The following is an 11,516-nucleotide window of genomic DNA, read 5'->3' as shown; positions in this document are numbered from 1 at the left end:
ATTCAGTATTCGTCGTTTTGCTAAGGTATCTATTTACTATGAAATCTATGATATCTGTTTAACTATCTATCATCTAGCCTTGAGAAAATTCACCAAAAATAAGTATTTTCAAGACAATGAAAGAATATTCATTAATGAAAAGTAGTTAAATAAAGATAAAGGAAAAAAACTCTTATCATATCATTCTTCAGTGGTATACTAAAGGGTGGCATAACATTTATTAGTTTTGTCAAGCCACTCCCCGAAAAGGTATGAAACTTTAACAAAAGGCAAACTTCTTGATATGAAAAATTCATTGCTATGATTTCAGATTTCACATAGCAACTAGGCTTTAAAAAATTACCACATGTCAAGTTTCCATGTAGTATGAAGAAGAATATCCATAATTATCTGAAAAGAATATTGAAGTTTTAAAGGCTTACATTCCTTTCCAGATATCTGCATGAGACCAGATTTTCTTCATATACTTCAACCAAAACAACATAACACAGCGAAGTGAATGCAGGAAAAAATATGAGAATCTTGCCATTCTTTATTAAGCCAAACATGAAACAGATTTTTTAAAAATGTAAAACAATGCCAATCTTTTCAAAAGAATCTTTTGTTTTGGAAAATACAGTTATTTTCATAAAACATATTGTTTATGCTAACGTATAGTGGGATAGTTATTTTTAAATGAATGAATTTCTTAAGTTTTTCTCAGTTTTAATTTCTAACCTTGTAAATAATGATTGATAGAATCCTCACAAACATAAATTGAGCTCTTTGAGGTTCCCAGTTTTTAAGAGGATAAAGGGGTCCTTGACTGAAATGTCTGAGAACCACTGAATTATTTCATGCCCTTTGAACTGCAGTTGAGGAACCTGGGATACAAAATGGTTAGGTGATTTTATCCAAGTCATAAAGCTAGTTCATTTTCATGGCTCCAGAATTTCAAAAGCCTACTTTATATTTATAAATAAAAGTTCTAATTTTATAAATTAAATTATATTTTTTATTTTACTGAATTCTATTAAAATACTCCTAGTTATATTAAGGTAACTATAAGACTGTTTTGACATTTTAAAATTCTTTTAAAAACTCTATACACAATGTATCTTATGAAACTGTATAGTATATTTCAAGTTTCATTTTCTTTTAGAATTATTTAAGAATCCGAGTTACATCTTGGATAAGTTGATGATTTTTTTCCCCTATTCTTGTGTTTTATTATTGTGTTGAGTTCCATGGGGTCTCAAGTAAATGAATACTAATATCAAAAAGTTTTTTCATTTCAAAATAAGGAATGTCTTCAATGTTCTAATATACACACACACATAAACTTTATAAACTTCTAAGTTTATAAGGTATAGTTCACTGAGGCTATCCTGAGATATCTGAGTTGTATTCTAAAAACACAATTTAAAATAATCTAAGACAATTTTTCAGTCTAGCTAAATTCCAATTTTATCTTTAGATTTATCTGCAACACAATCCCCCAAATTAATCGAACATATGTAATATAATCCCCTAGTATCTCTAAGAATGTTGCATCCTTTGTGGCACAAAGTCTTGTGATATCACCATGTAATAAATGTGCCGTTCCACACAAATATAGACACAAAAATCCTACAGTACTTGGAATAAATAGAAACTTTTACATAGCATCTTGATGAGGTAAGCTTGCTTTATATTCTTTTAACAGAACAAGACACTAAGCAGTAAAGATCTGTTCAGACTTGCTTAGGTTAAATCATAGAATTACTGGTGAAGTCAAAGGATAAAAATTTCCACGGTTTCTGGAACTTGGAAACACAATAATGGTATCCTCTCTTGCAGTTAGAATCAAGATATGTTTGAGATATATTTTGTCCTACATCGTTTGTGTGCTTCATGCACCAGGAATAAAGAACATGACTTAGTGATAACATGAGTCGAATTTGTCAGAAACTAGAACTCACTTTTCTTTGTTTCTCTAATTCAATAGCAATATTATAAATAGTCCTTTTGGAGGACATACTGCATCCACTAGCAGGAGTTGAATATTCAAAAGGCAATTTGCTTGTTGAGCAGAAAATAGAAATATTAAACATTTAATAAACATTAATTGAGTGACCCCTATGTGCTGGGTGTTTGAGATGTGATGAATATGACAGTCAAGGCCACTGCCCTGATAGATTACCTTTGAGTGGGGGCAAGTGAAGTAAATAACTTCAGCTAGTCAAGTGCAAAATAAAATAATTATGAAAAAGAGTAATAACAGAAAGTGATAGAAGAAACATAAGCTTCTTTGAATAGGGTCATCAGTGAAGGCACCTTAGAGCAGTTGACTGTGGAGAGACCTATTAAGGAAAAGCTACCAGCATTGGAGGAGGGACCTGCAGATGCTGGGGCCAAGAGTGAAAAGGCACTTGTTGTGTCTGAGAGACACACAGAAAAGAGGTAGCTGTGAAAATAGGGAAAAGTAGATATATTTAGGTTATTATTGTAGAGTTCTTTCTTACAGGAACTACCAATGATTTCGACATGGGAAGTGGGGGAAAAAGACGATGTATTTATTTCCACACAGACAAAAATGTTAACTATTACTTTACACCAAAAGTACGATCCATAAAAATAAAACTCAGACTTCATCAAAATTAAAACTTTCACTCAGTGAAAGACTTTTCTAAAAGGACAAAAAGACAAGCTACCAATTGAAATAAAATATTTGAAAACCACATACCAACAAAGGACTAATATCTAGACTATATAAAGAACTCTCAAGACTCAACAGTAAAAAGCAAATAGTGCAGTTATACATGGGAAAGAGACATGAAGAGACCAAAAAGAGATATGTAGATGGCAAATAAACACGAAATTACATTCAACATCATTATTCATTAGGGAAATGCAAATTAAAACCACAATGAGATAGTTTTAGTATTAGAAAGTTTTTTCATTTCAAAATAAGAAATATGTCTGCAGTGTTTTTTCTCATCATATTGGTATGAAAGCCACACTATGTGTGTGTATGTGTGTATGTAAATAAAATATCAGAATAGGTAAAATAATAAATAATAACACTATCAAATGCCAGCAAGGATGTGGAGAAACCAGACCACTTATACATTCCTGGTGGGAGTATAAAATGATACAAATGCTCTGGAAAACAGTTTAAAAAAAAAAACTAAACATGCAATTACCATATGACACAGTAATTGCACCCCAGGCATTTATCCCAAAGAAATGAAGACTTATATTCACAAAAATCTGCACAGGAATGTTTACAGTAGCTTTATTAATAATAGCAAAAACTGGAAAAAAAACTATATGTCCTTCATTGGTCATATCATCAGACTTGTCATTGGACATAAATGGTTAAGCAAATCATGATATATCCATATCATGCAATACTGCTTAACAATAAAAAAGGAATAAACTATTGATACAGGCAACAATCTAGCTGATTTTCCAGAGAATCATGCTAAGTGTAAAAAAATTATCCCCAAAGGTTACATACTGTATTATTCCATTTGTATAATATTCTTGAAATGACAAAATAATGGAAATGGAAAATCGGTTAGTGGTTTCCAAGGGTAAAGGGAGGAGGTGGGAGTGTGAGGGAAGTGAGTGTGGCTATTAAAGGGCTACATGAAGGATCCTTGTGGAGATAGAAGTGTTCTATCAAAGTCAATATCCTGGTTGTGATACTGAATTACAGTTTTGCAAATTGTTACCACTGGGAGAAACAGGTAAAGGGTACATGCAATCTCTCTGTTATTTCTTACAACTGCATGAGAATCTACAGTTATCTCAAAATAAAAAGTTTAATTTAAAAATTGAACTATTTTACAGGGTGTGTATATATACTTATATAATTCTCATTGAAGTGTACAACAGTACCTGTGGGAGTTTTGGCTAGGACCTCAAGATAGTAAATACAACATTCCCAAGTGAAGATGATAACCACCCTGTAGGACTTGTACAAGAGGTAGAGGATAATTGGTTGTAAGGCTCTGAATTACTTAACCCACTTCAAAGTTCTCAAATGATGAGGAATTACAGATTGGAGGAGAGAGTTTTCAGAGTTTACTGTTGTTATGATGCAATATCACCCTTCCCCTCAGGGAAGAGAGGTAGAGGCTAGTCCCCCTTTACCTAAATCAAGAAAGGAGGCTTTAAGGAGACCACTGGGAGAACTTCAGTTCTGGGAGACATGGGAGAGTTTACTTCCCATTTGGAATGGCTGGCTAGTTGCTCAGAAAGCAGACACAAAAGGGGTAAAGTGACCACTTAGTAATAGGATATCTGGTTTTCCTGAGTTCCAGCAGTAAATTACTGCTCCCAGAGTCTTTTGGGGCAAACAATGTGATTTTCCATGAACCAAATGTGGGCCACTCACTTAAGAAAGCCAGAGTGGGTTCTTTTTAGTTTATGTCCAAAAGTATGGCCAAGAAGGGTGAATAGTCCTCTGAAGAAGGAAGCCACATAAATAAATAAGGCCAAGGACCAATAGGAACAGAAACATATCAGCTCTTGTCATGGGAACCCACAGGGAGAGCACAGTGGGTTTTGGAAGAACCCATGAAAATGCTCACCAGAAAAAGAGTCAGTTTTAAATATCTGCCAAGTCCAAAATGTGTCAGTGCTAGGTCATGAAGACAGTACCAATTTAGTAAGAACTTTTCCTGTAAGCGGCTTCCATTAAATCCCCCCAGCCCCCACACTTGAGCCTTGGGAGGGTCCATAGGCCTGAAGGAGATGGAGCTGGAGCCTCCCCAGTGGAAAGAGAGAAGCGGCAGACTGTGCCCTCCTTTCTCTACCTCCAGAAGTGTTAGCTTCAGGCCTGCAAGTGGCCTGGAGACGACGTAAGGAGATATTCCTTAACTTGAAAGCTGAAGTTAAATTTTGACCTCATATTTTGATGGTTAAACCAAGACTGGAGCTTAAACAATCAAATAACTGTTTCTAATAAATAAAAATAACCAGAAAAAGCATGAAGACTGCTTAAGTTTGTATCCAGCCACAGGGGGAGAACCAGCCTCAAAGAAAGGGCAGTGGAAGAAAATAATTAATTTGATTTATGAATGTATACTACAAGTCCTTATTCAATATTTTAAATACAAAGGTCTTCTTCCTACATACTCAGCAAAAATTTTCCAAATTTTACTATTGTTATATATGCATATGTGCATGTGTATATATACATATATACAGAATCATGTGTTCCCCGACCCTAGTATGAATATAGTATCTGTTTTCAGCAACTAGCAGCCTAGACTTGGATATAGATGTGAGAGTTGCTTCTTTGTAATGATTTCCAGTTTTCCTGAATTAGTTAACTTACATAGCAGTATTACTGTGCTACAAATATTAAACTACGTATTTTGGCTTAAGGTAAGTCTTACTATATGCAAGGTTCAGCCTTTAGAGAAATAGAAAAACTATTACAGTTGGAAATTTAAGTTAGAATCTAGTTTCTCTTCAGGATGAGAAAATGTCCAATTTTTTCCCCTTCAGTAAAGATTTTCAAGTTTCTGTAGCCAAAGCTGTTTTTCTCTGTTAAATTTCACTAGGATCAACATGCTTTGATTTATTGTATATCTGACCTAAAAATGGATGGGAGGAAAAAAATGCAGAGATGATTCAAATCAGAGGAAATTCTGAACAACCAGTGAGTAGCCAGTGCATACTAACTCTGCACATTCCTAAGTTATTTGACACAAATGCCCGGAGGAGAATGCCAGGAATGGAGAAAGTAAGGCAACTCCAATGATTTCTCTTGGATGCACTGATTTATAATCTGAAACAGATTTACCATGTTAACCATGATTTGGTTCCAATATCTTTATTTTTGAGCATATATACAAGGATTGTCTTTTCATATTCATTTGAAACTCAATTTTTTGGAATTAAGAAATTTAATTCTAAATATTCTAAACATTGCAATATTTGCATTGGGTACAATAAATGTCACATGTTTTAAAGAATGTATACAACTAAATCCATCATTATGGTAGTTTGGTATAAAGTTACAAAAATAATTTTTAGTATTTTTACGGTCCAAATATCTAGAATAGTGGATTTCTTTATAATAGTACTTTGTTTCTACTGGTTTTGTGTATATGTTATAAAATGATATAAATATTTAAAATCCCAAACAGATCATTAAAAAGTAAGCAGCACTTAATGCTATTATATTATCAATCTCCCTTTGAATATAGGTTTTATTTTGATTCATCACAGAATGCACTTTCTTCTTCTAGTTGTTTTTAACATTTCAAATTTTGGAGGGAGAGAATACTCAACTTCAAAGTAATAATTAAGCTGTAAAAACAAACAAATGAAAAAACAGTATAAAGTATTGAGGTTATTAGTTTCAATGAGGAACAACACAAAACTTCCTACTCTTTTAATAAAACCACAGAGTAAGCTCCAGGAAGTATTTGCCTCATAAACAATTTCATTTCTTATGTAAGTATGGTAATTTTCTTAGAGAAAACCCTACATGCTGTTATAGGCATTTCACTTACCTTGACAAGTTTTTTTTTTTAATTCAAGTATAGTCAGTTACAATGTGTCAATTTCTGATGAACAGCATAATGTTTCAGTCATACATATAATTTTCATAGTCTTTTTCATTATAGGTTACAAGATATTGAATATAGTTCCCTGTGCTATACAGAAGAAATTTGGTTTTTTAATCTATTTTATATATAGTAGTTAATATTTGCACATCTTGAATTCCCAATTTATCCCTTCCCACCCACTTTCCCCCTGGGAACCATAACTTTGTTTACTGTGTCTGTGAGCTTCTGTCTGTTTTGTAGATAAGTTCATTACCATCTTTTTTCTTTTCTTCTTTTTTTTTAGATTCCACACATGCATGATATCATGAGGAATTTTTCTTTCTCTTTCTGGCTTACTTCACTTAGAGTGATGATCTCTAGATCCATCCGTGTTTCTGCAAATTGAATTTTTTAATGGCTGAGTAGTATTCCATTGTATAAACATACATAGCTTCTTTATCCAGTCATCTGCCAATGGACATTTAGGTTGTTTCCATGTCTTGGCTATTGTATATAGTGCTGCTATGAAGTGCATGTATCTTTTCAAATTAGAGTTCCCTCCAGATATATACCCAGATCATATGGTAAGCGTATTTTTAGTTTTTTAAGGAATCTCCATACTGTTTTCCATAATGGCTGCACCAAACTCATTCCCACTAACAGTGTCGGAGTGTTTCCTTTCCTGCACAGCCTCTCCAGCATTTATCATTTGTGGACTTTTTAATAATGGCCATTCTGAATGCTGTGAGGTGATAACAAATTGTAGTTTTGATTTGCATTTCTCTGGTAATTAGTGATATTGAGCATTTTTCCATGTGTCTGTTGGCCATTTGTATGACCTTGACAAGTTTCTAACTCAACAGTTTCTGTAATACATAGCAATACAGTGACCTGTTAAAGAAAATAAATTATAAAAGAGAAATTAGGGGGAAATTACTTTCATTTCAAAGGGATATTTCATTTAACTAAATCTTTTATCTCATAGATCTTTAAAGTAGTTGAATTCTTAGTGTTTTTAAAATAGGAATTAATTTACAGGGAATGTTTCAGAAATTGTATAGCAATAATAAAAACATTCATGTAAAGTAGAACTATACATGCATTTTCTGCTAGTTATCTAGAAGTATTTTTAAAGCCTCTTACTCTTCTCTCTTCTTGATAGTTTAAATGCTTTAAAATATAATAAACATTAAAGAAAAACTTACAAATTTGTGACAACCTTTCTTTACCCTCCTCATATTACTTCAGCTTACAGTCCTGTGTTCTTATTTTTTTATGTTTCTTATTTTTTTAAGTTTCTCTAGAAGAAGTTGTCATGGGTTATTACCTTGGTGCAATGGTGGCCTCCAAGTACACTACAAGGCAAGCTATCCCAGAAGTCATGGGACAGACAGGCTCATAGATCAAAAGGAGATTCTTAAATCACATATCCCTTTAAAGCAAGAGGAAAAAGGATACATTACACACGTAGGATAGGGTGCTAACAGGAAACACCATACTACACAAATCCCAAATTATGCAATCTTCATGTTTTCTCTCTCTCTCCTTCCTTCTCATTCTCTGCTACATCAGCCTTCGCCATTAATAACTGGGGTACAGACTGACATTGAGCAAGGTCAACAGACAGAAGGTACCTGGGGGCCAATGATACATAGTTGCTCTGTTAAAGAGAAGCAGTGGCAAATATGCCTGGTCATTGCTGTAGCTTGCCAATTCCTGCGGACAGCTATAAATACTATCAGCAATTCTTAGGCAGACCGTATTTGAGTCCAGAATATGACCATGGATGCCTGATATAATGGTGACAGGGTTGTCAGGCCAGAGGTAGAATGATCGTGATTTGGTCTTTCTATCCCCTTCCATCTATAAATCACACTCTTGTTTGTTCCATCATATATTTCATTGAGTCTGTCTAGCTTTATAGCTTTCAGGTTACAGAGTTACTTAGGATCTATACTTAGCATATCTTATAAATTCTGCCTGTGTCCCACAAGCTACTTGCTTACTCTGCACTCTGTTATCTGTACTTAACACATCCTATGGGATTCATCCATCCTGTTTTGTGCTCTCTAGCAGAACAGGTTTTCTCAAATAATACAGCAAACTAACGTTACATAACCAACCTTTAAATATTTTTCTTTATCTATTCAATTAAATGTATTAACATTACTTAAACTATCCCTGCATTATTTTATTTTATTTTTTCCCTTGCCTTTTCTCATGTTCCTCCCAATTTGGTCATTTTGAAAAGACAATAAGGATATTTTATGCAAATTCCCCAGGTAGATCATACTTATTCAATTCTCCACATATTTTCATTTAATACTGACACATAGTCTGTGAAATTTTCTTCTTATTTTATGTTACAGGAAACCAATGCTTTAATCACAGTACTCTTTAAAAAAATCTACTAATATATGATAAGAAAAGCCATCTTAATGCCTGTTTCTTATGTAGTCCATTTATTTGGCACATGAGGCTTGTTAGATATTCTCTTGTGTCACAGCTGGACTAAGTTTTAACAGTTGTCCTGTTGAACACAATAAAATGCACATCCTAGGAAACCTTCTGCACCTAATGGCTATAAGTGAATTTTCAAGGATAATGTAGAAGATGTAGAATGCTAACTGGCTGTCTCCTGTCCCTCTCCAACACAGCTACTTACCGCCAATCTCTCCAACAAAGCTCAGAAAAGTTAGAGAGACTTAGCTTCAATCAATGAGTTCATCAATAAGCATCTGCTGAGTGTTCTTTACAAGGCACTGAGAGAAAGCAAGTTTTCAACAGATTCTAGCATTCATTTGTAGTTCTTTAGTTCTTTCTTGAAAAGTTCTGCTTACCAAATGTTGTAATTTTTAAAGTCATTTTAGAGCCTCTCTCTGTATTTAGGAGAATTTCCTCTTACTCTAGTATAAATTCATAAAAAGTACACGAAAGAAAGTATGTTTGGGAGACCAAAGGAGACCAAAACTTTAATATGCCTGTAAAATTGGGTGCAAAAAGGAGAAGAGAATGAGGCTGGGCAGGGTGGCAGAGGACTGCTCAGCATACAATGTTGAGTGGTTTAGATTTTTTAGACCTGTGTCATCTAATATGGTAGCTGCTGACCAAATACAGCCACTTAAATTTAACTAATTATAACCAAGTAAAAATTCAGTTCCTTGGGTACCCAAGCCACATTTCAAGTGCTCAGTGGGTGCATATGGCTAGTCGCTACTGTACTGGTTAGTGCAGAGAGCACATTTCTATTATTCTAGAAGGTTCTATTGGACAGCACTACCCCAGACATTGAGAAAACATGTAAAACTTTTGAGCAGATTTGGAAGTGATAAAATTACAATTTTCCACAAATTTCTATGAAGAATTTGATAGACCAGAAGCTGGTAGGGCACTTACTATGTGAATCAGGATATGTATCATCCATAGGTTGTGTTTGCAGAAATGAAGAATGGTGTGTGTGTGTGTGTGTGTGTGTGTGTGTGTGTGTGTGTGTGTGTGTGTGTGTGAAGGTTGAGGTCAAAGGCGGAACTACAGTCACAGAGCAGATAAGGAAGCTGAAGGAGAGGCAGAGTGCTTCTTCTTTAGGAAAATGGGTGGATATTGATCTTATTTTCTGAAATAGAAAACCCTGAAGGAGTGGAATTAAATTTGTCTTTGATAGGATGTGGGTGATTGATGAGTTGAGGTTATATCCATATTAACCTTGAAATTGTGAGGACATTTTAATAAGACGTACAGTAGGCAGTTGGATACATAGGTTTGGAAGAGACATTCTCAAGGACCTTAAGAGGAGCTGCATTAATTTTTATGTGGATCTCTCATCACTTCCTTAAAATAAGTGCCTAGAACTGAAACTGCTTTTTCAAAGAGTTTCCAAATTTCTTCTCTCCCCTCTCCCTACTACATACACTCCCTAGTGGCCCTTGTGTTGCCATGATGAATGAATGTCATGATAGGCATGTTCTACAAGTGTGCTGATGTGGTGTAGTGTTTTAAAATTCATTGGTTGGGAGACAGATTTCAGAGTTATATTCCTTTCTCTGTGAAAACTGCAACAACCCTCTGCTGGATTCCAATGGCTTTGTAAATAGTATAAGAAAGTATACATTTGCATCTTTATCAGTACAGGTTCCAGGCAGGGAAACAGAAATCATGTAAAGAAGGCTAAAGAGACAGCATTTGCTATGAAGAAATGTTGAAGGCTAGAAGAGCAAAAAGGAGAAGGTGAGATTAAATCAGAAATTCCTAATTGCAGAAAGTGGCTACCAGCCCTAGAGCTGGTAGAAAGTGGAGGTGGTATTATCAAAGCCCAAGGCAAACTCACTTCTGTGGATGCTGCATAAATATGTAGGGAAAGGGAAAACAGAACCATTAAGAAAGGGCTGCTGCAACTGGCTCTGAGACTTTGTAAACGGCACAGCCATTCCCCCTGGATACCAGAAGCAGAGAGTACGAGAAATAAGGAACAATACCTTTCCCACATTCCACCTTCTGATTTTATGCCTGTGCAGAATTCTCGGTAGAACCTCACAAGAAGGCATCTGACAAGGAAAGCTGGGAAATGTAGTTTGCAAACTCCCAGCTCAACCATTATCACAGAGCAGACTTTAGGTGAGTATAGAGCTCAAATACCACAGGAAAATAACCTGCACTGCACTTAGCTAGAAAAAAAAAATTCCCTCCTTTAGACAGTAAACTCCCTAAAGAAAAACTGACTGATTTGGTTTTGGTCTTTGATAGACTTGATAAACCTTTGGTCCATCACAGTGACTGCCATATAAAATCTTAGTAAATATCAATAAATATTTGAGTGAGCAAAATACCTATTCACATCACTGAGAAGTAGTTCAAATTAATACTCAGTTTACATCACTAGCAGGTGATGCAACCGATTTTTAAAGAAAGACACTTCAATTTATATGTACAAACTAGTACAGTCTTTTACAATATAGGCCCTTGGAAGTTAACATACTTTTTCAAACAGTG

Source organism: Vicugna pacos, chromosome 2, assembly GCF_048564905.1.
Source record: "Vicugna pacos chromosome 2, VicPac4, whole genome shotgun sequence".
Lineage (NCBI taxonomy): Eukaryota > Metazoa > Chordata > Mammalia > Artiodactyla > Camelidae > Vicugna > Vicugna pacos.
This window is presented reverse-complemented; position numbering follows the sequence as displayed.